General features: G+C 39.7%; 1 long non-coding RNA gene across 1 annotated transcript; it reads left to right on the top strand.

The window, feature by feature from the left end:
- Positions 1–205: 205 nt before the first annotated feature.
- Positions 206–23,894, top strand: LOC138916033 (uncharacterized). Its single transcript, XR_011422672.1, has 5 exons — positions 206–432; positions 1,235–1,395; positions 1,510–1,537; positions 20,617–20,673; positions 21,252–23,894. It is a non-coding gene; the product is annotated as an uncharacterized lncRNA (long non-coding RNA).
- The last annotated feature ends 1,126 nt before the right edge of the window (positions 23,895–25,020 follow it).

Raw genomic sequence — 25,020 nt, 5'->3', positions numbered from 1 at the left:
TTTGCGGGTCTTGTGGTGTTTGTGCGTTCGTGGGTTTAGGGCTTCCTGCCAAGCTCCGGAGCGCAGCGTCTTGCCGCGTGCTCTGCACACAGTGAGTGCTCAGGAGCAGCCCTAGCACCCAGTGAAAGCTCTGCTCCTCCACCCACCCGGGAGGGACCATCCCAGGAGCGGGCAGTAGGACAGACACGTGATCAAGTCAGCAAGAACCACAGTTATTGTTTGATGGCTCTCATTTCTCTGAAAGGACACAGGGTATGTTGTGGTAATGGGAGTATTAGAAACCACAGAAAGGTTAGGGAGGAACCAAGACAGCATCACAGAGCAGCACAGACTGCTCCAGCAAGTACGTCATTCAGTCCTCAGAGCAGAAATGGCCAAAGGACGCTTTACATGCTGGAAATGAAGTCACCGCTTCCTAGCTGTGGGAGCCTGGTAAGCTGCTGAACTTGCTCAGTTTTCTCCCCTGTACAATGGAGATAATAATAGTATCTACCCATAAGGTCGATAGAGCATTGGATGAGTTAGAGCATGTAAAGGGCATAGAGCGGTGTCTAGCACCCACTAAGCCCCAGTAGATGTTGGCTCTGGTTGTCATTTGACACACAGAGCCTGGCTTGAGTCAATGTGACCCCGAGCCCAGTGATGAGTTAGTGCAATGACGAAGCGAGCCGAGGACCGCAGACTGTAAAAGGAAGCCTGTCTCCTAGGCTGAAATTCACACCTTAAATATGCAGTTACCAAAAGATAATCTTACTGCGGATGTTTCTAAGACTAAAGGGATAAAACTTAACTACATTTCTGTTTAACTAAAACGTACTGAGTGATTCCCTATGCTGCATCCTGGGGGTGCAGAGATGCCTAAGCCGTGGTTGCTGACTTTAGAGACTTCGAGTCAGGGAGATGCAGACTTTCCTTATATTTGAGTAAGTGGCAGGATAGACAAACGATATTGTAAGAAGAACATTATCCTGGTTGAAGTGGATATTAAAGGGTGAAAGGGTATTAAAAACTTTAAACCTACAGAGATTCAGTTATGAGATTGCTGATTCAAGGGTACTGAAAAATGTGGCTCCTGAATCAGTCTTGGGGGAGGCTGGCTGTGTGTCACAGGAGAACAGTCTGCTGGCATTTTATATACGATGTGGGAAACCCGGGAGCTGCTCCTGAGCCTCCCTGGTTCTCAGCGAGGCCAACGCCATCTAACTGAAAGAATCGCTCCTCATCTGCCTGGCAGGTTCAGGAGGATGCGGCCGCCCCCGGCTGGTGTCTGTCTGCAGCAGAGCTTACCGGCTGCTCTGAAGGCAGAGAGGACTCTGGAGCGAACGTGCAGAGCACGTGTGATCTGGGAGAAATGTATTTCCCACGGGGACAGGGGCAGCTCTGCTGTCTGTAAAGGTGACTGATAAAGTATTTTTTTACATCTACATAGCACTTTACACGTCCTTTATTGTGCATGAAAGAAATAAAAATCTGATGTCAACAGACTGTGGATATCTTCTCTTCTTACAGAAAGTGATCCATCACGCTGTAATGAGAGGTAGGACATCTGATTGAATTTTCACCTTTGCTGTGGCAAGAGCTTCCGTGGGTCCTGTACCGGACGCAGCCTGTGCTCTCCCCTCTTCTAGATGTCGCCACCACAGCAACCAGTTCTGCACGGTGAAACCGTCAGCACCTCCCTGCGCCTCTTGATTCCTGCCCTGGGGCCTCTGATGCTGGGCTGTGGGAGGCCCATGGGTACCTGTTCAGCACTCCCACAGGAGCACCTTGGAAGTGTAGGGGAGATAATATCCCCAGGGAAACCCTTAACTCGTGGGGGATGGGGCTGATGGATAGAAGCTGCTCCTTTCTTCCCTGCAGCGGGGCAGTGGGCGGGGTTGGCGGTTCCCAGACACATTTCATCAAGCTCCTTGGGCAGTCCCATGGGATTGAGCCACCCATGTCTGCTGTGGTAGCCAACTTAGAAAGTGCCCTGGATTGGCTGTTCCTGTCTCATCCTCCTGTATCCGCACATCTGCCCTGTGTGATCACGAATGAAACCATGCTGCAGGCTCTGCTTTTTCAGGAGCCTGGATCAAGACAGGTCCCTCCTGAGCTTCTCTCATGCCCTTGGCACCTCTTCATCACAGAAGGCTCTTCCTTTCTTGTTCACTGGGAATCTCCCTTGTGGCGATTTGAGTCTTCTCTGCCTCAGGAAGTGGTCCTCCCTGGGAAGTCCTCCCAGCATGGAACACGGATATTTATGGAGGACCTTTGGGGCTGGAGATGGGAGGGGCCTTTCTTTTTCAAGAAAACTCACCCTTCAGGATGTTGGTCTTTTTGTGGCCTCCAAAAAGCCAGTTTTGAGATGGAAAGCTGACAAGGGACCCGTCAGTTTTCGGCTATGCCACTGACTCCTTCCCTGGTACACGAAATCTTGGCTTTGCTTATTTGGTGGAATATGACCAGAAGGGAGTAAAAATTACATATTTTTAATATTTTAAAAATATTACCCTTGTTACTCAGGCAGTGGAGTTCCAGCATAAAGAAAAAATAAATGTGAACCTCTTACAGAGGAACGGAAGCCAATGTGCATGAAAACACACACACTGGGTTTTTGGCAAAAATTGGCAGGACAATTTTGGGGTACTTCTTATAATATTTGGGAATTCTAGGTTCACCTCAACCAATACTTAGGATATTGATGCCATAAGTGCATCAGGGAGACCCGTCCTGGTATCTGGTATTCATATTAGCTGTTTGAATGATCATATTAAAGTAGCCATAGTAATAAGGGATTCTGGGAAGATGTTGGCACTAGTGGTGGCAGAGTTTTCTGATCTCTGCAAATTTACACATAAAAAGAGAGCACTAGATGGCAAAACCAAAAACTATGGATGACGTTTACAACAAAACTGGTGCCCAGGTATCCCCACAAACTCTAAAATACCAATGAGCAAAGACAAAGCGACAGCAGCCGCAGAGCTTTGGAGTATTGGTGTCCATGTGGACGAATGCAGAGAAAGTAACGGGGCATTTGGCCAACTTCAGAATAGCAGCACCCCAAAGTATCCGACAGGGGTTCAAGGGAAAGTGAGCGGACCAATTTGAAAACCATAGCTGAGACCAGGAGAGGTCATGCCCTCTCCTCTCCTGCAGGGAGGGTGGAAGGGGCTGGAGCGGACTAGCCTGTATGGACGCTCTTAGCTTGTCCCTTCTAGGATAGGGCCTCATACTGAGAAGCAACTGCTAGGGATGGAAATTAAGTTGAGCTGAGTGGAGGCAATAGAGAGGAAGGAAAGAGAAGGTCCAGATAAAAGTGCTGGAGGGGAACAGAGACAGGACATCTCAAAAAGCAACCTCCAGGGCCAGCCCCACTGGCCTAGTGGTTAAGTTCGCTGTGCTCCACCTCAGCTGCCTGGGTTTTCTTCCCGGGCACGGATCTGCACCACTTGTCAATGGCCATGCTGTGGTGATGGCTCACATACAAAAAAAAGAGGAATATCGGCAACAGATCTTCACTCAGGGTGAATTTTCCTCAGGAAAAAAAAAAAAAAGAAAGAAAAAGAAAAAAATCAACCTCCATATTTTTTAATGCTTCGAGAGAATGACAGAAGGGGGAGCTCTGTGAAATTAGAAAAGCTAACCCTTTCTTCTAAAATTTCTGGAAAATTAATTTCATATAAAAATGAGCAAGCAATTGAGGTCAAATCCCATACTGTTATTATTTTTAAAGGGAGATTAGAGAGCAGAATAGTATGTCTTCAGACAATGAAAACACACATAAAGTCGTGCCCACAAAACAAATCAAAACTCTCACGTTCTATTTCAGAGTAAGGTAAAGGACGCCAAGAAAATCATACAAGTCGTGAAAGAACAACATAAATCAGAATTAGAAAAACAGCAAAGCTGCCAGAACTCTTTTAAGAATAAAAGAAAACATCATTTTAGAAATTAAGACTAAACTAGAAGGAATAGAAGAACAAACAAAACTGTAGATAACGTCTTAAAAATAGTTAAAAGGAGGAAATTGTTAAAAATAAAAAATAAATGAGGCAAGAGATGAAAATATTCTAGAGGAAGTGATGAATGTTGAGGCCAAGATGGTGCAACCTGCAAAAAATGAGTCCTTGAGGAAGACGGCAAGGGGAGCAAACAAATGCTCAAAGCTGTAATTTTAGAAAAGTTTCTGGAATTTAAAAAATATTTGAAATTGCCTATTGAAAGAGCCCACCGCCTACTGAGAATATTGATCCAGAATGGACGTTAATCCAGAGTGAGCAACACCAAGACATATTCCGGTAAAGTAACTGGACTTAAAAGAAAAAAACTATTATGGTAATCACTCAAACTTATGCAGTAATGTATGTCAATTATATCAAGAAAACTGGACAAAAAATGGAAAACAATTCCTTTGGCTCCCTAAACGAGAAGCACAAGTGACTTAAAACGGAAAGTCAATTAAATTATTGACTTTTTTTCGCAGCAGCACTTTATGCTAGAAGAAAATGGAGTAGTATGTTTAAAATACTCAAGGAAAGGACATGCGAGCCAAAGATTTTATATCCAGGAAACCTGACTTTCAAGTATACAGGTTACTGTTATCAGTTTGCAAGAACTCAGAAAATAATGTTTCTATGAACCTTTTTTGAAGAATCTTCTAGAGAAAGAGCTTCAGACAACCAAAATGCCTAGAAAGGCATCAATATAAGGACTGGTGGTGAACATTAAACATATAATTACTTACAAATTTTAGACTAAATGAGGGTGAGAGGGAGCGTGGTATGTGATGGTATGTGCGCTGACGCTGTATGGTACAACTACAAAAAATGGAGGAGAAAGGAGAGAGCATATGCAAGATTATTTTAACTGTTCTCTGTAATTCGGTTGGCGGTGGTAGTATTAGCATCGTTAATCTGAAGATGTTGTGTAACTTGGGATAAAGAAAATGAGTAATTGTGAGATATTCTAATTGTCATCTATTATGTTTTAGAGAACCAGAGTAGAATGGTCTAGAAGTATAGAAGAAAGGAGACATAGGTAGAATACAGGCGAGATTATGTTAAAAAGCAGTCTTGAGTTTAAATGAGAAGTTATCAGTATAAACCCATAAGCTATTTTATTTAGAAAAATGTTATATGTATGTATGTGTGCATTTGTGTGTATATGTATTTCTAGTTCTGACTAATGAAAAGGCCTAGGACTGAGCGAGCACCCACAGTGCCCAGATTGTAGCCTTACAATATCATTTCCCACTAAAGGAAACCAGGGATCTCGGAGAAATGGCTGGTTCCAGATCTGGAGCAGAGAATGTACAAGATGAACTGGAGCATCTTGTCTAGCCACATAATGAGGAAGCTAGCAGAGACTATAAGGACTCAGAAGCTAATTTGAAAAGACCCCTACTGGCCAAGTTTAGGACCATTTGAACTACAATAAGGGAAATATTTGTAATGGATCAAAGCTTATCACAGTATGTTTAAATCCATGAGTGCATAATGATTTTTAAAATAAAAACTCGGTTGGTCACCTTCAAAGAATGATAGGGGTCCAATTAATTATCTTGTAATTCATCAATAAAAGGAAAGATTCAAGCATTTAATCAGCCTTTTCTAGGTGACCTGGGACAGTGGCAACCAGACTGTAGAAGAGAGGAGGCATCTCTTTATAAAAACATTCCACCTAATAAGTAAAAAAGAATTAGAATTAGAATGTCATCATTTTAATGAATTTAGGCACTGCACCTTGACAGCTGCTCACATCTGATAGAGAGATCATCAGACTATATGTGCCTCCTCTTGAAAGACCTCAGAACCACCTATGCTATCACCAAAGGGACTGAACCTGAGTCTGATCCAGCCTTTAGATCCAGCTACCAAGTTGTAAGAAACACATAGGAACATGTTGAATTACACCAAGGGTATCAATCAGCAAAACCAACCTGTGAACTCTACAGGTCAAATGCCCTAGGTTTTTCAACAGATAAATTGTAATGAAAAGCAAGAGATGGAGAGAGTCCTGTAAAATTAAGAGAAACCTAAAAGACGTATTAAATTTTTATTTATTTATTTTATTGAGTTAATGATAGGTTACAATCTTCTGAAATTTCAGTTGAACATTAATGTTTGTCATTTGTGTTGTAGGTGCACCACTTCACCCTTTGTGCTCACCCCCCACCCCACCTTTCCCCTGGTAGCCACTAATCTGTTCTCTTAGTCCACATTTTTAAATTCCTCACATGAGTGGAGTCATACAGAGATTATCCTTCTCTATCTGGCTTCTTTCACTTAACATAATTCCCTCAAGGTCCATCCATGTTATTGCAAATGGAATGATTTTGTTCTGTTTTGCAGCTGAGTAGTATTCCATTGTATATATGTACCACATCTTCTTTCTCCATTCGTCTGTTGATGGGCACTTAGGTTGCTTCCATGTCTTGGTGATTGTAAATAATGCTGCAATAAACATTGGGGTGCATAGGACTTTTGGAATTGCTGACTTCAAGCTCTTTGGGTAGATACCCAGTAGTGGGATGGCTGGGTCGTATGGTAGTTCTATTTTTAATTTTTTGAGGAATCTCCATACTGTTTTCCATAGTGGCTGCACCAGTTTGCATTCCCACCAGCAGTGTATGAGGGTTCCTTTTTCTTCATAACCTCTCCAACATTTGTTACTATTTGTTTTAGATATTTTTGTCATTCTAACGGGTGTAAGGTGATATCTTAGTGTAGTTTTGATTTGCATTTCCCTGATGATCAGCGATGATGAGCATCTTTTCATGTGCCTATTGGCCATCCGTATATCTTCTTTGGAGAAATGTCTGTTCATGTCTCCAGCCCATTTTTTGATCGGGTTGTTTGATTTTTTGTTGTTGAGTTGTGTGAGTTCTTTATATATTATGGATATTAAGCCTTTGTCAGATATATGACTTGCAAATATTTTTTCCCAGTTAGTGGGTTGTTTTTTTGTTTCAATCCTGTTTTCATTTGCCTTGAAGAAGCTCTTTAGTCTGATGAAGTCCCATTTGTTTATTCTTTCTATTGTTTCCCTTCTCTGAGAAGACATGGTGTCCGAAAAGATCCTTTTAATACTGAAGTCAAAGAGTGTACTGCCTACGTTTTCTTCTAGAAGCCTTATGGTTTCAGGTCTCACCTTTAGGTCTTTGATCCATTTTGAGTTTATTTTGGTGAATGGTGAGAAAGAATGGTCAATTTTCATTCTTTTACATGTGGCTTTCCAGTTTTCCCAGCACCATTTGTTGAAAAGACTTTCTTTTCTCCATTGTAGGCCCTCAGCTCCTTTGTCAAGATAAGCTGTCCATAGATGTGTGGGTTTATTTCTGGGCTTTCAATTCTGTTCCATTGATCTGTGCACCTGTTTTTGTACCAGTACCATGCTGTTTTGATTACTGTAGCTTTGTAGTATGTTTTGAAGTCAGGGATTGTGATGCCTCCCATTTTGTTCTTTTCTCTCAGGATTGCTTTAGCAGTTTGGGGTCTTTTCTTGCCCCATATGAATTTTAGGATTCTTTGTTCTAATTCTGTAAACAATGTCATTGGGATTCTGATTGGGATAGCATTGAATCTGTAGATTGCTTTAGGTAGAATGGACATTTTAACTATGTTTATTCTTCCAATCCATGTGCATGGAATGTCTTTCCATCCCCTTATGTCATCATCCAATTCTCTCAGAAAGGCCTTGTAATTTTCATTGTATAGGTCTTTCACTTCCTTAGTTAAATTCACCCAGAGGTATTTTATTCTTTTTGTAGTGATTGTGAATGGTATCGTGTTCTCGAGTTCTTTTTCTGCTAATTCGTTATTAGAATATAGAAATGCTACTGATTTATGCAAATTGATTTTATACCCTGCAACTTTGCTGTAGTTGTTGATTACTTCTAAGAGTTTTCCACTGGATTCTTTGGGGTTTTCTATATATAAGATCATGGTGTCTGCAAACAGCGACAGTTTCACTTCTTCCCTCCCTATTTGGATTCCTTTTATTCCTTTTTCTTGCCTGATTGCTCTGGTCAGGACCTCCAGTACTATGTTAAATAAGAGTGGTGATACAGGGCATTCTTGTCTCGTTCCTGATTTCAGGGGGATGGCGCTCAGTTTTTGTCCCTTGAGTATGATGTTGGCTGTGGGTTTGTCATATATGGCCTTTATTATGTTGAGGTAGTTTCCTTCTATGACCATTTTGTTCAGAGTTTTTATCATAAATGGCTGTTGGATCTTGTCAAATGCTTTCTCTGCATCTATTGAGATGATCATGTGGTTTTTATTCCTCAGTTTGTTGATGTGGTGTATCACGTTGATTGATTTGCGGATGTTGAACCATCCCTGTGTCCCTGGTATGAATCCCACCTGATCATGATGTATGATCCTTTTGATGAATTGCTGAATTCTGGTTGCCAAAATTTTGTGTAGAATTTTTGCATCTATGTTCATCAGTGATATTGGCCTGTAGTTCTCTTTTTTCATGATGTCCTTGTCAGGCTTTGGTATCAGCGTGATGTTGGCCTCACAGAATGTGTTAGGAAGTGTTCCATCTTCCCTAATTTTTTGGAATAGCTTGAAAAGGATAGGTATTAAATCCTCTCTGAAAGTTTGGTAGAATTCCCCAAGAAAGCCATCTGGTCCTGGGGTTTTATTCTTTGAGATGTTTTTGATTGGTGTTTGAATCTCTTTCCTTGTGATTGGTCTGTTCAAATTGTCTGCCTCTTCTTGAGTAAGCTTTGGGAGATTGTAGGAGTCCAAGAATTTATCCATTTCCTCTAGGTTATCCATTTTGTTGGCATATAATTTTTCGTAGTATTCTCTTATAATCTGTTGTATTTCTGCGGAGTCTGTTGTTATTTCTCCTCTTTCATTTCTGACTTTGTTTATTTGAGCTTTCTCCCTTTTTTTCTTTGTAAGTCTGGGTAGGGGTTTGTCAATTTTATTTATCTTCTCAAAGAACCAGCTCTTTGTTTCATTGATCCTTTCTACCACCTTTTTCATTTCAATAGCATTTATTTCTGCTCTGATTTTTATTATTTCTCTCCTTCTGCTGACTTTGGGCTTTGTTTGTTCTTCTTGCTCTAATTCGGTTAGGTGCAGTTTAAGATTGCTTATTTGGGATTTTTCTTGTTTGTTAAGATGTGTCCGTATTGCGATGAACTTTCCTCTTAATACAGCTTTTGCTGTATCCCATATGAGTTGGTATGGCATGTTATCATTTTCATTTGTCTCCAGGTATTTTTTGATTTCTTCATTAATTTCTTCAATCATCCCTTGCTTGTTCAGTAGCGTATTGTTTAGTCTCCACGTCCTTGTGCCTTTCTCAGCTTTTTTTTGTAATTAATTTCTAGCCTTATAGCAGTATGATTGGAGAAGATGCTTGTTATTATTTCAATTTTTGTAAATTTGTAGAGGCTTGCCTTGTTTCCCAGCATATGGTCTATCCTTAAGAATGTTCCATGCACACTTGAGAAGAATGTGTATTCTGTTTTTGGATGAAGTGTTCTATATATGTCTATTAAGTCCAATTGTTTTAGTTTTTCATTTAGCTCCACTATTTCCTTGTTGATTTTCTGTCTGGATGATCTGTCCATTGATGTGAGTGGGGTGTTGAGGTCCCCTACTATTAGTGTGTTGTTTTTAACATCTTCCTTTAGGTCTGTTAATAGTTGCTTTATGAACTTTGGTGCTCCTGTGTTGGGTGCATAGATATTTATAAGTGTTATTTCTTCTTGATGAAGTGTCCCTTTGATCATTATATATTGTCCCTCTGTGTCTCTCTTTACCTGCCTTATTTTGAAATCTGTTTTGTCTGATATAAGTATTGCAACACCTGCTTTCTTTTGCTTGCTATTAGCTTGAAGTATTGTAAAGACATATAAAATTTTTTAAAAGGGCATGGCAAGGTGTATATGAGGGGTACACACTTGGTGACAAAATCACCAAAAAAAAGCAAAGCCAGGATATTGGTTCTTTTTGGGAAATAGGATGGAGCTGATGCCGGGACAAGGCACACAGAGGGATTTCTGGGGTTGCCTGTAAATTTGTATTTCTTGACCTTGGTGCTGGTTACAAGGTTTGTTTGTTTTTAATAATGATGTTTATTTTATAATAAAAAGGTTATAAAAGAAAAAAGTAATGAGAAGGTGACTAAAATACTTTAAGAGATGTATATAGTGATTTTGTTCTATTAAGGCCCCATATTGGGGGTTTTCTGGTCTAGGCAGACATTTAGCCCCACAAGACCCAAATCAACCATGTTTGGCACTGTTTACTCACTCCAGTGAGTCATCCTCTTTGCCTCCCTTCCTCCACACAAGGACAGCCTGGGAACATGCTGACCTTCCACCTTGATTGGCTTTCCAGGGGGACAGAGCAAGAATGTTAACCCAAGGTCAAATTTGTCCATAAAGAAGGTGAAAGATATTTTTGTTTAGTTCTTTGTTTTTTAAACCCATTACTTACACCCCCTGAGACTTAGAGAACCATCATCCTTGCATTTATTTTTACCACATGCCTTTCAAGGTACCTCATGCATAAACTAAGGCAGATAAACAAGGTGAGTATCAAGGCCTCTTTCAGCTCTCATAGTCGGTATTTGACATAGAAGAATATTCACTTCTTACTCTTCATATGGAGATAATATGAAACAGAGAGGTTGAACGGAATTTTCCAGGTCACACAGAGAGCTGGAGGCTCTGCTAGGCCACCTGGTGAAATTTATTGCCAGTGTAATTCCTCCGTTTGCTTTGTTTTCAATGCCATTCTAGAAATGGATTTTATTTATAATTTTTTTGCAAGGACCTGAGAAGAAGCGCATCGTTTCTGAAGCATAGGAATTCAAGGTATATTTGGAATGGTGTGTTCTCTGATTCAAACCCCTGAAACACCAGAAGAGCTTTTGACAGAATTAGGACATGGGAAGCAAAAAGTCAATTAAAGCGGATTTTTTTCAAGAGCCACATAAATGTTATAAAAGTGCCACATACTTGAGCCATTTTAGCAGTTTTCCATCTGCTTTTGTTGTCTCAGAAAGAAGGAAGTTTTTCTGACATTTCTCTGAATCGTCTTCAGTGACTTTTGGATCATCACAGTGAGTGGGGTGGTCCTAATTCTCAATGTTCCAATTTGACTCTGAAGTTTAGAGCAGGATGCACTAATTCATTTGATTAGTTTCGCCCTCTTTTGGCTTGAAAAAGAAAAGACTGTGAATTCAAGTAGCATTGCGGGTTGTCCTTCAAATACGTTTTCCACAGGCACCCATCTCTTTGGGGGCATAAACAGGCTGTTGCTGAACAGACAGACATTCAGGAGATTCTATAAATTGAATCTTCCATCTTCTGCTAATATGGCTTTTGGCAATAAAGCCATTATCATGAAGCGCCATAAAAGGCATCTTTTTTTTTTTCATCTGTTGCCTCCTCAGCATGGGGTTTATTGCTGTTTAGAAGTCTGATTGCTAAATGCTAAACTAGTCAGGTCACCCTGCAGTAAGTGGATAGATGGCTCTCTGATATGCCACCTGCTGTCCTTTGGGACAACTGGCAAATTTTTTGGTGGCGAGACCTAAACTGGCAACAAAGCCATGCTCCCTTATTTTTAATCGCCGGTTGGACATTGGCTAATTGGCACTAACGAAGGTCAGTAGACGCGTAGTCTATGAACTGATGCAACTTAGGTACTTATTAATTACCCATTGGAGTCTGGTGCTGTGAAAAAAATCTAGAGCTGGATAAAATAGAAATTCTCCTCTCAAGAGATTTACACCAAAGTCGGGGAAAAAATACTGAACAATAAGAAACATTTGAGAACCTCCAAATGCCCAAGTCCATTCATTTTGTAAAGACTTGACATTACACTGGGCACTTTGTTAAGTGCTCTTTAGATGGTTCCTGGTTATCATTATTATTAGAACCACAAAGGTAGGATTTTAGAGTGAACAGAGGGCGGGCTGGAGTATCGATAATGTCCAAAAGGAGGAGGTCTTTGGAGAATCGAGGGGGTTTGCACAGAGAAGGAGTGTGAAGGGAGCACAGTGCAGATTAGTCAATTCTCAGTTTAGGATTCGGTGTTCTTGTGTCTAAGTCATTCTTCCACCTGCTTTCCACCTCCCAAAAGTTTGTTCTTGTTGCTTCTATTATTCATCCTCTTCTTGTGGCTTTGTCTCTTTTTTTTTTTTTTTGAGAAATTAACTTTACTATGGTTTTCGTGAGGTTTTCAGAGTAAAAGTAGATGTGTATGTTCAAATTATCATTTTAATTTTTTTAGAGATTTTTAAAGAGAACTTTTTAAAAGAGAAGTAACTTCATTTTTTTTTGAACAGATACATACTCATTGTTTTTAAGAAAATCAAGCAGAGGCCAGCCCAGTGGCGCAGTGGTTAGGTTCGCACTTTCTGCCTCTTGGCAGCCCGGTGGGGTTCACCCGTTTGAATCCCAGGTGTGGACATGGCACCACTTGGCAAGCCATGCTGTGGTAGGCTTCCCACATATAAAGTAGAGGAAGATGGGCACGGATGTTAGCTCAGGGCCAGTGTTCCTCAGCAAAAAGGAGGAGGATTGGCAGCAGATGTTAGCTCAGGGCTAATCTTCCTCAAAAAAAAAATTTCTTCTTTTATATTCTGGAAAAGATTGTGTAGAATTGATATCATTTCTTCTTTGAATGTTTTGTAGAATTCACCAGTGAAACCATCTGGGCCTGGAGATTTCTTTTCCTGGAAGATTTTCTAAACTAGGCATTCAGTTTCTCTAATAGTTTTATGACTATTCAGAATATCTGTTTCATCTTGAGTGAGTTTTGATAATTTGTGGCTTTCAAACATTGGCCCATTTGATCTAAGTTGTTGAGTTTCTGTGTGTAGAGTTGTTCTTAGTGTTCCTATCTGTAGTGATATCCCTGTTTCATTCCTGATATTGGTAATTTGTATCTTCTCTCTAATTTCTTGGTGTATCTTGCTAGGAATTTCTCAGTTTTATTGACTGTTTCAAAGAATCAGTTTTGATTTCATTAATTTTCTCTATTATTTTCTCTTTTTACTTTCATTGATTTCTGCTCTAATTTTATTGTTTCCTTCCTGCTGTTTGATTTGCACTTAGTTTGCTCTTCTTTTTTTAACTTCTTAGACATAAGATTAGATTATTGACTTAAGAGCTTCTTTTCTTTCTTTCTTTCTTTCTTTTTTTTTAAGGAAGATTGTCTCTGAACTAACATCCACTGCCAATTTTCCTCTTTTTGCTGAGGAAGATTAGTCTTGAGCTAACATCTGCACCCCTCTTCCTCTATTTTGTATATGGGATGCTGCCACGGCATGGCTTGATGAGTGGTCCCTGCCCGGGATCTGAACCAGTGAACCCCAGGCTGCCGAAGTGGAGTGGGTGACTTAACCACTATGCCACCAGGCCGGCCCCAAGAGCTTCTTTTCTCATATAAGCATTTTACACTATAAATTTTCCACTAAGCACTGCTTTTTTCTTTTTTTGAGGAAGATTAACCCTGAGCTGACATCTGCCGCCAATCCTCCTCTTTTTGCTGAGGGAGACTGGCCCTGAGCTAACATCCGTGCCCATCTTCCTCTACTTTATACATGGGACGCCCGCCACAGCATGGCTTGCCAAGCGGTGCACAGGTCTGCACTGGGGATCCAAACCGGCAAACCCCAGGCCACCGAATCAGAACGTGTGAACTTAACCACTGCTCCACTGGGCTGGCCCTCCCACTAAGCACGACTTTAACCACGCCCCGCAAATTTTGAAATGTTTATCTACATATTCTTCTAATTTAGAATATTTTCTAATTTCCTTTGTGGCTCTCTCTTTGACCCATGAATTATTTAGGAGAATGTTGTTTAATTTCTAAGTTTTGAGGAGGGGATTTTTCCTTTTATCTTTCCATATTGATGTCTAGTTTACTACAGTTATAGTCAGAGAATATAGGCTATATAATTTTAATTCTTTTAAGTTTGTTAAGATGTAGTTTATGACCCAGGATGTGGCCTAACTTGGTGAATGTTCCCCGCACCCTTGAAAAGAATGTGTATTCTGCTGTCCTGAAGTGAAGCCTTCAGTAACGTAGATTTAGATTCCGTCAGTCGATGGGGTTGACTCGTTCTCCTGCATCCTTGCTGATTTTCTGTTTACGAGTTCTGTTAACTACCGACAGAGTGTTCACGTCTCCAACTCTAATTGCCGGTGTGTCTATTTCTCCTTTCAGTTTTGTCAGTTTTTGCTTCGTATATTTTGAAGCTCTGTTGCTACATGCATACACATTTGGGATTGTTATGTTTTCTTGGTTAGTTGATACTTTAATCATGGTGCAATGTCTCTTTTTATCTCACATAATTTTTGGTTCTAAAATCTACTTTGTCTAATATTAATATAGCCATTCCTTCTTTTGATTAGTGTTATCATGGTATATTTTTTCCATTCTTTACTTCTAACATATCAAATTATTATATTTGAAGTGAGTTTCTTTTAAATAGCATTTAGTTGGATCATTTTTACCCATTCTACTTGATTTATCTTTTAATTGGCGTGTTTCGATTGTTTACATTTAATGTAATTATTGATATGTTTTGATGGGTCATTTTATTGTTTTCTGTTTGTTCCTTCTTTTTTTATTTTCTGTGTTTACCTTTCCTGCCTTCTTTTGGGTTATTTAAACTTTAAAAGAAAAATCTAACTGACAGTTCTAAGAAATAACATGAAGAGACCTCTTGTACAGTTTGTCCATTTCCCCCAATGATAACATTTTGCGAAACTATAGTATAATATCACAATCAGGATATTGACATTAAGACAGCCTACTAATTTTATCAGATGTCCCCTGTTTTACTTGTGTTCATTTGTGTGTGTATGTATATTACGTTCTGTACAATTTCATTGCCTGCGTATGTGTGTGTATCCACCACCCTAGTCAAGATACTGAACAGTTCCAACACCACGAGGAGCCCAAGGGTCCCTGTGTTTCCCTCTTATAACCATGTTCACCTTCTTCCAGCTTCCCCTGCCCTAATCCTTGGCAGCCACTAATCTCTTCTCCATTTCTAAAATTTTATTATTTTAAAAATATGATAAAAATGGAATCATACAGTATATAACCTTTTGGGATTGGCTTTTTTTGCGCAGCATAATTTTCTGGAGATCCATCCATCGTTGCATGTATTATTAGTTTGCTCCTTGTTATAGCTGAGTAATATTTTATGGTATGTAGGTACCACCATTTGTTTAACCACGCCTGCAGAAGAACATCTAGGCTGATTACAGTTTTTTGTAATTACAAATAAAGCTGCTATGAATATTTTTGTAATATTTAAAGGTTTCAGTATTCCATTTTAGTTTAGCGGTTTTGGTTTCGATAATATCTCAGTATAATTTCATTGCTCTAGGAATTACAATAAACACACTTAACTTTTCAGTTTATCTAGAATCAATATTTTACTACTTCCGGTGGAATGTAGAAACTCACCATCATATAGATTCTATCACCCCTCTGATGTTATAGTTGCCTTATGTAGTAAACCTTTATCTACCCTGTTGGATTCAGGCTGAAATCTTCAATCAGATCTATGGGTTATGGTTCCAATGGCAATTCCGTTTGCAAAGCCTTGGCAGTGCTATGGGATTTGCCCCCATATGCATTCCAAGCTCGTAGGGTTTATTTTTGTTTTTATTTTGTTATTGTTGATAACAAAGATATCTATTAGACAAGTGGAAGAGTGAATTTTAAAGGAATTGATTGGAAATCTGATGTTTGGCTTTTTCAGCTCATTGGTTTGAAATAGAGCTTTTCGTTAATGTTAGAAGATATGTATAACTGATAAAGAAGACATTCAGATTTTTCTGTCTCTTTATGTTAACCAAATAAAAAGTACCTTAATTTGTTCACTCTATAATAATAAAACCCTTTACATCTGTATAGTGCTTTTATGCCTTAACATTAGTTCTTTAGATTTGATAATTGCAGGCTTTCTTTCTTATACGTCAACATCTACACGTTTCTTTTTGAGAAGAATTATTTTTATTTCACTCTTTTTGGGATTTCTGCTGTCTATCTTTACTAATTACCTACGTACCATTTTGCCAAGTGTCTTTAGAATGGTGAAAGCTTTGCTGAATAGAAATATCTATTCTAGACTAGTAATCAGCCCCAATAGTTGGTTTTTAAATATTTTCGACTTTCCTTGTTCTTTTTATTTTATTTCGTCATAAGCATCGACCTTTAACTTAACGCCTTTATGAGAAAGGAGAACCTGGAGTTCAGAACTAGATTTATCCACAGGTACACTGCTTTTAACTTTCACTTTTTATTAACAAAGCTAATGTGAAAGCAAAGTGTTTTCTGTTGCCAATTTAGCTTCTTTAATTAAAAATGAAAGTTATAAGGTAGAAGTGCCATGGGTGAAGTTCTAATGTCATCGGAATGGGGAAAACGGGTTTAAAATTGAAATTGTTGGCCTGGTGGTGACTCTGTAGTGTAGCAACAGGAGTTTTGACACTTTATTTAATGGAAAACGGATACCAGTGCCTTAAACTCTTCCAGTATTACCTTCTTAAAATTATAAAACTATAAGAGGCATGACTATGAGAAAAGCTCTGATGAAAGCCAAGGTTGAAAGATTAAAGCGTGAGTACTTGGGGTTTCAAATTCTAAACGAACGTGTGTTCCCGTTCGTAAATGAGGTCAGGCAAAGCAGAGTTCCTCCTCACTTTTACCAACCCCGTAAAGCTGGCAAGTGTCCGAAACAAGCAATCATGCTGGAATATGCTGCTCCCAATTATAACAGAAGCCCAGTGAGAAAGCCCTGGTATAGTCTTTGCACCAGTGGGAGTGGCTTTAGGAGTTTTAATTTTTGGGGGGTGAAAAGCAAAATACTCAGAAAGGTACTTTTTATGGAAAGTCTTAAGATCCCCTTCCCCCCACCCTGGCCAATTTACAATTATATCAGAAATTATCTTTTCAAACAGTAGTTTCCCGTTCATGAAGACCTCAACTTATTGAGATTGGCGTAACTGTCGCTGCACAGTCCACTCAGTAGAATTTCTAATATTTTGTAGAATTATTTTCTTTTCCCCCAGAAAAAAACCAAGTGCCATACCAGACATGTCATTTTACAAAATATTAATAGATTTTTCCAATATCAGTATTATACACAGAAGTATTTCAGGCGTACAAAATGTTACATCTACAAAGACTTTAACATAAAAATGTCCTCGGCTCAGGGCTCACAGTAAAGTGTAATAGTGAAACTCAATTAATTTCACGGTAATTTATCATCCTTAAAATTTAAAGCAGGAGGAGGTGAAGGGTCTTTCAGTCAAGTTCCTTCCTCATGTCTTCCAACAAGAACTGAAAGCTGAAATTTAGTGAAAACAAACTAAAATATGGTATATCTGTGTGTGTCTTTATCAGGCACCTTTTTCCCCAAGCCCACAGGTTGGTCCTTCTTGACTTTCTTGATGAAAGCTGTAGACGCTGAGTCCCAACACCCACACCCCACTGGCCTTCAGGGCCCAGAAAGCTGGAGGCACCCCATCCTCTCCCAAGTCAGACCCTAGGCTCAGCCTGTGGTGTGACAAGGAAGGGGCTGTGGGCCCCTCTGTCCCGCCTTCATAGGGCAGAGTGGGCCGCACACAACAGGAAAGAGACTGCAGCCCTGGCCTGAGTCTCTGAATAAGCGTCACAGCCTTTCCAAGGCCACCTCACCTTCTGCTCTGTTATTGCTTTGATTGAGCTGGTAGGGAATTCTTCCTCCTTACCCCACCTTCCAGGGATGGCTAGAGAATGGTCTCCACCCACTTCACCTGGAAATCCACAAGGAGGACGCTCGGGTCCTGTTGACGTCCGGGTATGTTTCCAGCGGCTTTGCAGGTTCGTCTTGGGTGTGATTTCCAGTACTGTGCTTTTCTGCATTTTCCCCAAGCGATTCATTAGTATTTTCCTGTTGTAGAGGGTTATTAATATCCAAATTAATAGTCAAGGAAGCATCCAAATTTAGGGCAGCGGTTTTTCTACAGGAAATTGGGTTAGTTGCTTGCTTTCCTAACAAACCTCATTTTGCTGCATTTCAAATTTTTAAATTTATTTTAAGGCATAGCTTTATTGTTTTTATCTGTTTATAAAATGAAATACATACTCATTGAAAAATATTACGAAATCCTGAAACATATAAAGACCTGAAAAATATAGAGTTTTGGTAGCAAAAACTATCCATCATTCCACTTCTTGGGGACAGTGTCTCTTTTCATTTGATTTAAATCCCTTTTTAGGTAACTAGAAATACAGCCGTCTCTAGGTGCGTGGTCCACAGCTATACTCCTCAGAACATTCCCAACTCCCTCGTCCCTCTGCTGGCCCAGTACCCCGCTACGTCGGCCCTACTTTAATGTTATCACCGCAGACCTCAAGTGGGTCCTTAGCACAGCCCAGTGTAGGAGTCCATTTCCCAGCGGGTTCGCTCTGCCACTCTCCAAGACCACTCTTTTATGCCTTCTTATCTCTCCTCCAATCTTTAACACCCTTTCTCTTCCTCACATTTAAATAACGACCTCGTTTCCTACATCTCCTCCTTGCTCCTCTATTTTCATTTTCTTTCTTTTCCCACCAGTTTCGTACAAGGAGGCTCTGGTGAGGCAGGAAGGAAGCAGTGATGAGACAAGAAGCTGATTTCCGTCAGCAGCTCTAGTAACTGGGAGGGTCCGGTGCCTATTATCTAGAGGAGGAAAAGCTCGTGTGTGTCAGGAGGCAGTTTGTACATCAGAAGCTGCCTGGGACAGCTGTGTGTTTGATGGGGAGGGTCCAGCCACTGCAGTCAGGAAGGGGGACAGGCACTGGTGGCAGTCATGGGGCAGCTCAGGGCTCCTCTCTGGGGAGAGAGGGGAGCCCCCATTAGTCCAGCACCAGGAGGCTCCTCCTTCTGCCAACAGTGAAGCTGTCTCCTCTCCCCTCACATCTCCGCGTGGGTGTCAGTGTCCAGATTCACGTCCCTCTGATGGAGGTCTCTGCCCTTGATCCGTGTAAGCCGGCACAGTGTGGCTTAGCATTCTCCATTTTGTCTGTATAAAACGTGTTGCTAATAAATACAGATTAGAACCAGGCAATTTTTTTCTTTTGGAATTTCAAGTCAAATATTTTTTGTTTTTCGATTTCTTTTTTATTAAGGCCTAATTGACATACAATTTATATTAGTTTCAGGTGTACAACATAATGATTCAATATTTGTGTATATTGTGAAATGATCACCACAGTAAATCTAGTTAATATCTGTTACCATACACAGCCACAGGATTTTTTTGGTTGATGAGAACTTTTAAGATCTACTCTCTTAGCAACTTTTGAACATGCAAAATAGTATTATTAACTATAGTCACCATGCTATACATTACACACCCATGACTTATTTATTTTAAAATTAGAAGTTTGTACCAGGTGAATCTCTTTACCCATTTTGCCCACCCCTCACCCCCAGCCTCTGGCACCCACCAATCTGTTCTCTGTATCAATGAGCTTGGTTTTGTTTTTCGTTATTCCATGTATAAGTGAGATCATAGAACATTTGTCTTTCTCTGTCTGATTTATTTCACTTAGCATAATGCCCTCAAGGTCCATCTTATTGTCACAAATGGCAAGATTCATTCTTTTTTATGGCTAAATATAATAATGTTTCATATATATGAATGTATATTTTTTCTTTATCCATTCATTTGTTGATGGACACAAGTTGTTTCCATATCTTGGCTATTGTAAATAATGCTACAGTGAACATGGGGGTGCATATATCTTTTTGAGTTAGTCTTTTCATTTTTTTCAGATAAAAACCCCGAAGTCAAATTGCTGGATCGTGTGGTAGTTCTATTTGTAATTTTTTAAGGATCCTTCACACTGTTTTCCACAGTGGCTGCACCAAGTTACATTCCTACGAGTGCACAAGGGTTCCCCTTTCTCCACATCCTTGCCAGCATTTGTTATCTCTTGTCTTTTCAAGTTAAACATTATTAATTTTTATTTTCTTCTTTACGTAGCTCTTTAGGTCCTAAGTATATCAGCACGTGCTAAATAGCATGGCAGAGGGGATCCTGCACATGTGGCTGGCATAGTTATGTGATAGATGTGGGAAGATCTGTTAGCAATAAGGATTGACCTCATTGTCCAAGAGATTTGGGGACTGAAAGTTGGGCACCACAGGATATTTTGGGATCCAGTAAGTGGGAAATGTGCGTTATGCACATTTCTTTTCTGGCTTTATAGTGGCCACTTCTCTATCAGATGAGTTGGGTTTCCTGGAAAGAAAAGATTGGGGGCACAGATTTACTTAGAGGGCCTAATGAATGTGGCGGACTCAGTGTACAGCATCTTATACGGAAAAAAGAACAGAAACATTTTTAAACTTAAGAGTTAGCCGTATTATAAGTAAAGTGGGTTGATTTTTTTAAACCTACAGTAGATTTTATTTAAAACTGAATATTTAGCAGTCGATTGGGTAAGCCTAAAGGCTTGACATTACACATCTATGAATTTAGGCCTTGCGTTTGACACCTTGGGTCCTATGCTCCTTCCTTTGCTATTTTTTAACTTACTGCAACAGACGAGGGGCTCTTAAACCATCTGTTAACCTTTCCTTCTCCTTTTTTTAACCATATAGAGACGCTCAAGGCAAGAGGACCCACAGCCAGCAAGACTGAAACAAAAAGCAAAGGAGGTGAGCATGGCTAGAGATCATCGGGTTTGACATTTCAAGGTTTGAGCCTATTAATTTTTTATGCCCTGCTACTTGTATATCGTTAATAAAAATCTGACGAAAAACTTTTTAGGATGTATTTGTTGCTTTGGCTTTGATCTTAATGTTTGCAAACTAATACATTAATACATGTGAAGCCTTAAGGAGTTTTTCTAAGAGAATATTTCCATACATTATATTTTCATTTCCATTTGAGGTAGCTGGGCCTCTGTGGGGTTGTTGATGGCAGCGGCATTCGATTTTGGTGGGAAATGCATCTCTTTGCCTGCCGTTAAACGTTACTTCCTGGGCACTTGAAACCTTGTCATCAATATTTTACCCAAATCCGCTTCCGTAAGAGCCCGCACTTCTAAGATGTGTTGCCATTTCAAATTCTTCATTTTGAAAAGCTATGTGAAACTCTGTTTGGTTATTTGCGATAGTAAAACTAGTTCCAAGTCCCGGAGTCACAGGGCTTGCTGTCTGACTATGAAAATTTCACATGGATTCGGCCGCAGGGATCCGCTCAGCTGAACTTACCCATCTTCGCTTTCTTTAAGGTGCCCGTTCTGGAGGCGCGGCGTCTGGACGAACTAATTGAGTTGTGGTGAGCTCGCTTGTCTGGAAATGGAAGTCGTGCCAATGAAACATGTCATTTTGTTACTTATGTACATGTCCCCAAATGCAAAATGTGGGCAAACAAAATGTTCCCTGAAAACTTCTAAATAGCATTTGAGCCTTGATGTTCTGATGAATAATTAGATTCTATTTTAAATTTTTCTTTATAAAAAAATAAGTAGATATGAAAGCTGAATGATTACTTATTAAAAAGTGATTGCTAACCCAATTTTGAACACTTTGAGTGACACGTGGGAGCTGTTGAAATGACTCTCTAAGTTGCACTTTACTCGAAAGTGACTGAAATTCTTTGAATATTTATGATTTATGTCGAGTACGATACAACCTTCGGTAGTTTTCAAATTTTTATCCTTGTCTATCATTTTCTGATTTATGAGTGGTTAATTATTCAGATAAATGTGAAGTACCTTTTTCTTAGAGGAGAGGGAATGGATAAAAGCATCCTACACAGGAAAGCAAAATTAACTCGCTATGGTGATCATTAAAATAACCACCGATCAGATCAGAGTGATTGTTATGGAAATTTCTTTTACTATGGTTCCAAAAAAGATGAAATTGCTATAAACATGGTTATTTTTTAGATCCACTAGAGGGAGTAATGCTGTACAGATGTATATTTTTTAATGAAAAAGATTTATTTGTCTCTGAATTAGCAAAGAAATTTGCGGTAGAAGAATTACCAGAATTCAACAACTGTGATGGTTTGTCTCGCTCTTTATTTAAGAATGTTTCGCGGTGGCTAATTTCAACTTGAAACCAGCTTTTCGGTGACAGAGGGGAGTGCTCTATACTTTGACGCATTTGTCCTACTTCTTTCTCTCTATCTAATGAAATTCCTTAATTTTTAAATTCTGCTTATTGTCCTGAGGCAATTTTGATATGCAAATAAGCTTTAGCATGAAAAAAACGGAAGCTTTTGAGATTTTGACTTTCATTTTTTGTACAGATTATGTGTTTGGTACAGTAGCCCCACAACAGGGAGTAAATGATGACAACCTCGCTTCTACTGTGGCTTTCAGGAGCAAGTGCTGACTGCAGACCCTGCCCCCAGACCTCCGGGGGGTGTCCCCAGCCAGGGCTCCAGCTCGGGGTCAGTGATGCCCTCCCAAACAGATTTCTTCTCATCTTCTGTCTTCCACGAAGCAACGAAGCTTCAAATTTGAATGTGTTTTATTTTTCAAAACTTTAAGAATTTAAAGTAATCCATACACATGCTTTTACAAATTTTAAGAAACACTGAAGGGCTTATAATGAAAAGCAGACTCCAGGCACAACTTCCTTTCCTCTCGTATCACTCCTCAGAGCGGCCACTTTATAAAATAAAGCTTTTATTGAGGTGAAATTTACATGCAGTGAAACGCACAGTTAACAGTCTTCAGATAAATTGGTGTTGGTACCGTTGTGCAACTACCACCACACTCAAGATACAGGTCATTTCTATCCAGAAAGGGCCCTCATGCCTCTTGTCAAAGTTAATTCACAGGAGTGACCATTAAAATGACCACTGATTAGAGCGATAGCTATAGAAATTTCTTTTACTATTGTTTCAAAAAAAGATGAAATAATAATAAATAAGGTTATATTTTAGATCCACTAGGGGGAGTAATGAAGTCCAATTTATCAGTTTCTCTTTTCTCTCTTATGCTTTTAATATCATATCTAAGAAAGCACGGCCTAACCCAGGTCACTAAAATTTACCCCTATGCTTTCTTCTAAGAGTTTTATAATTTCAATTCTCACATTTAGGTCTTGATCTGTTCTGAGTTAAATTTGATGTATGGTGTGAGATAAGTGTCCAAATATAGCCTTCTGCATGTGGCTATCCAGCTGTGCCTGCACCATTTATTGAGAGGATTCTCTGCCCCATTGGATTGTCTTGGTACCCTTGTGGGAAATTAGTTGACTGAGAATGTACAGGTTTATTTCTGGACTCTCAGTTCTCTTCCATTGATCCAAATGTCTATCCTTATGCCAGTGTCGCACCGTCTGGATTACAGTAGCTTTGTACCAAGTTTTGAAATTGGGATATATCAGTCCTCCAACTTCGTTCTTCTTTTTCCAGATTGTTTAGTTATTCTGTGTTCATTGGATTTGCATAGGAATTTTAGATCAGCTTGTCAACTTCTGCCCAAAAAAATGCCAGCTGGAATTTTGGTGGGATTGCATAGTCTTGGGTAATTAGCGGAAAATTGCCATCTTAACTATCTTGACCCTTCCAATGCATGAAGATGTAATGTCTCTCCATTTGTTTAGATCTTCTTTAATTCTTTCAACAATATCTTGTAGTTTTCAGAGTATAAGTTTTACACTTCTTTTGTTAAATGTATTCCTAACTCTTTTTTGGATACTATTATGAACGGAACTGCTTTCTTAATTTCATTTCAGATGTTCATTGCTAGCAGGTAGAAATACAATTGACTTTTATGTGTTGATTTTCTATGCTGCCAACTTCCTGTACTCATTTATTAGTTATAGTCCTCTTTTTAAAAGTGGATTCCTTAGGATTTTCTGAATACAAGATTGTGTTGTCTGAGAATAAAGATGGTTGTATTTCTGCCTTTTCAGTATGGCTGCCTTTTATTTCTTTTTCTTGCCTAATCTCCCTGGCCAGAACCTCCAGTGCAACGTTGAACGGAAGAGGTAAGAGTGGACATCCTTGTCTTGTTCTCAATCTTGGGAGGAAAGTGTTTGGTCTTTTGGTTAGCAGAGATTTTTAATTTTGATGAAGTGCATGTTATTGATTTTTCTCTTTTACATTTAGCGCTTTTTGTGTTCTAAGACATCTTTGCCTACATTTGTTCTGTACTCCAGTTCCAACGTGGGGAGACAGTTTCACACACCAGTAAGCAATGCTCCGACACCAGCTGGGTGTCCCACAGTTCAACTCAATTCTGACACTGTCTGCGCTGAGATAGCATTAGATTCCACAGGTTAAGGGCTCAGTCCCACAAGACTTCCCTCCACTTCAGGTGCCAATCACAAGCCCAAGTTACCCGTGCTTCTGACTGACCCGATCAGCTACAGATTGGAGGTTCCCAGGACTCCCTCCTTGGTTCTGACTAATTTGCTACAGCAGCTCACGGAACTCAGGAAACCCGTTTACTCACTAGATTACTGGTTTCTTGTAAAGGATATTAAAGGATACAAATCAACAGCCAGATGAAGAGGTACAGAAGGCGAAGTCCTGAACAAAGGAGCTCTGTCCTCCTGCAGTGTGGGCCTGGCATGGTTGCATGTGGAAGTGTTCTGGTTCCCCAGCCTGGAAGCTCTCTGAACCCTGTCCTTTTGGGTTTTTATGGAGGCTTTATTACGCAGGCATGGCTGACTAAATCATTGGCCATTGACAACTGATTCAACCTCCAGCCTCTCTCCCCTCCCCAGAGCCAGGGGATGGGGCTGAAAGGTGTGACCCTCCAATCACGTGGTTGGTTCTCCTGGCAACCAGCCCCATCCCTAGGAGCCTTCCAAAAGTCACCTCGTTCACGTAACAGGAGACACCTTTATGGTTTTCATCACAGGAAATCCCGAGGGTTTTAGAGTTCTGTGCCAGCAACAGATTTGAAGACTAAATATATATTTCTTACTATAAATCACAATATCACATTCTACTTCAAGGTTATGAAGATTTTTTCCTATCTTTTCTGTAGCAGTTTTGTAGTTTATCTTATAAGTTTAGGTCTATGATCTATT

The sequence above is a fragment of the Equus caballus genome, chromosome 10 (assembly GCF_041296265.1).
Source record: "Equus caballus isolate H_3958 breed thoroughbred chromosome 10, TB-T2T, whole genome shotgun sequence".
NCBI lineage: Eukaryota > Metazoa > Chordata > Mammalia > Perissodactyla > Equidae > Equus > Equus caballus.
The sequence above is the reverse complement of the archived record's forward strand: the minus strand, read 5'-3'. Positions and strand labels throughout refer to the sequence as shown.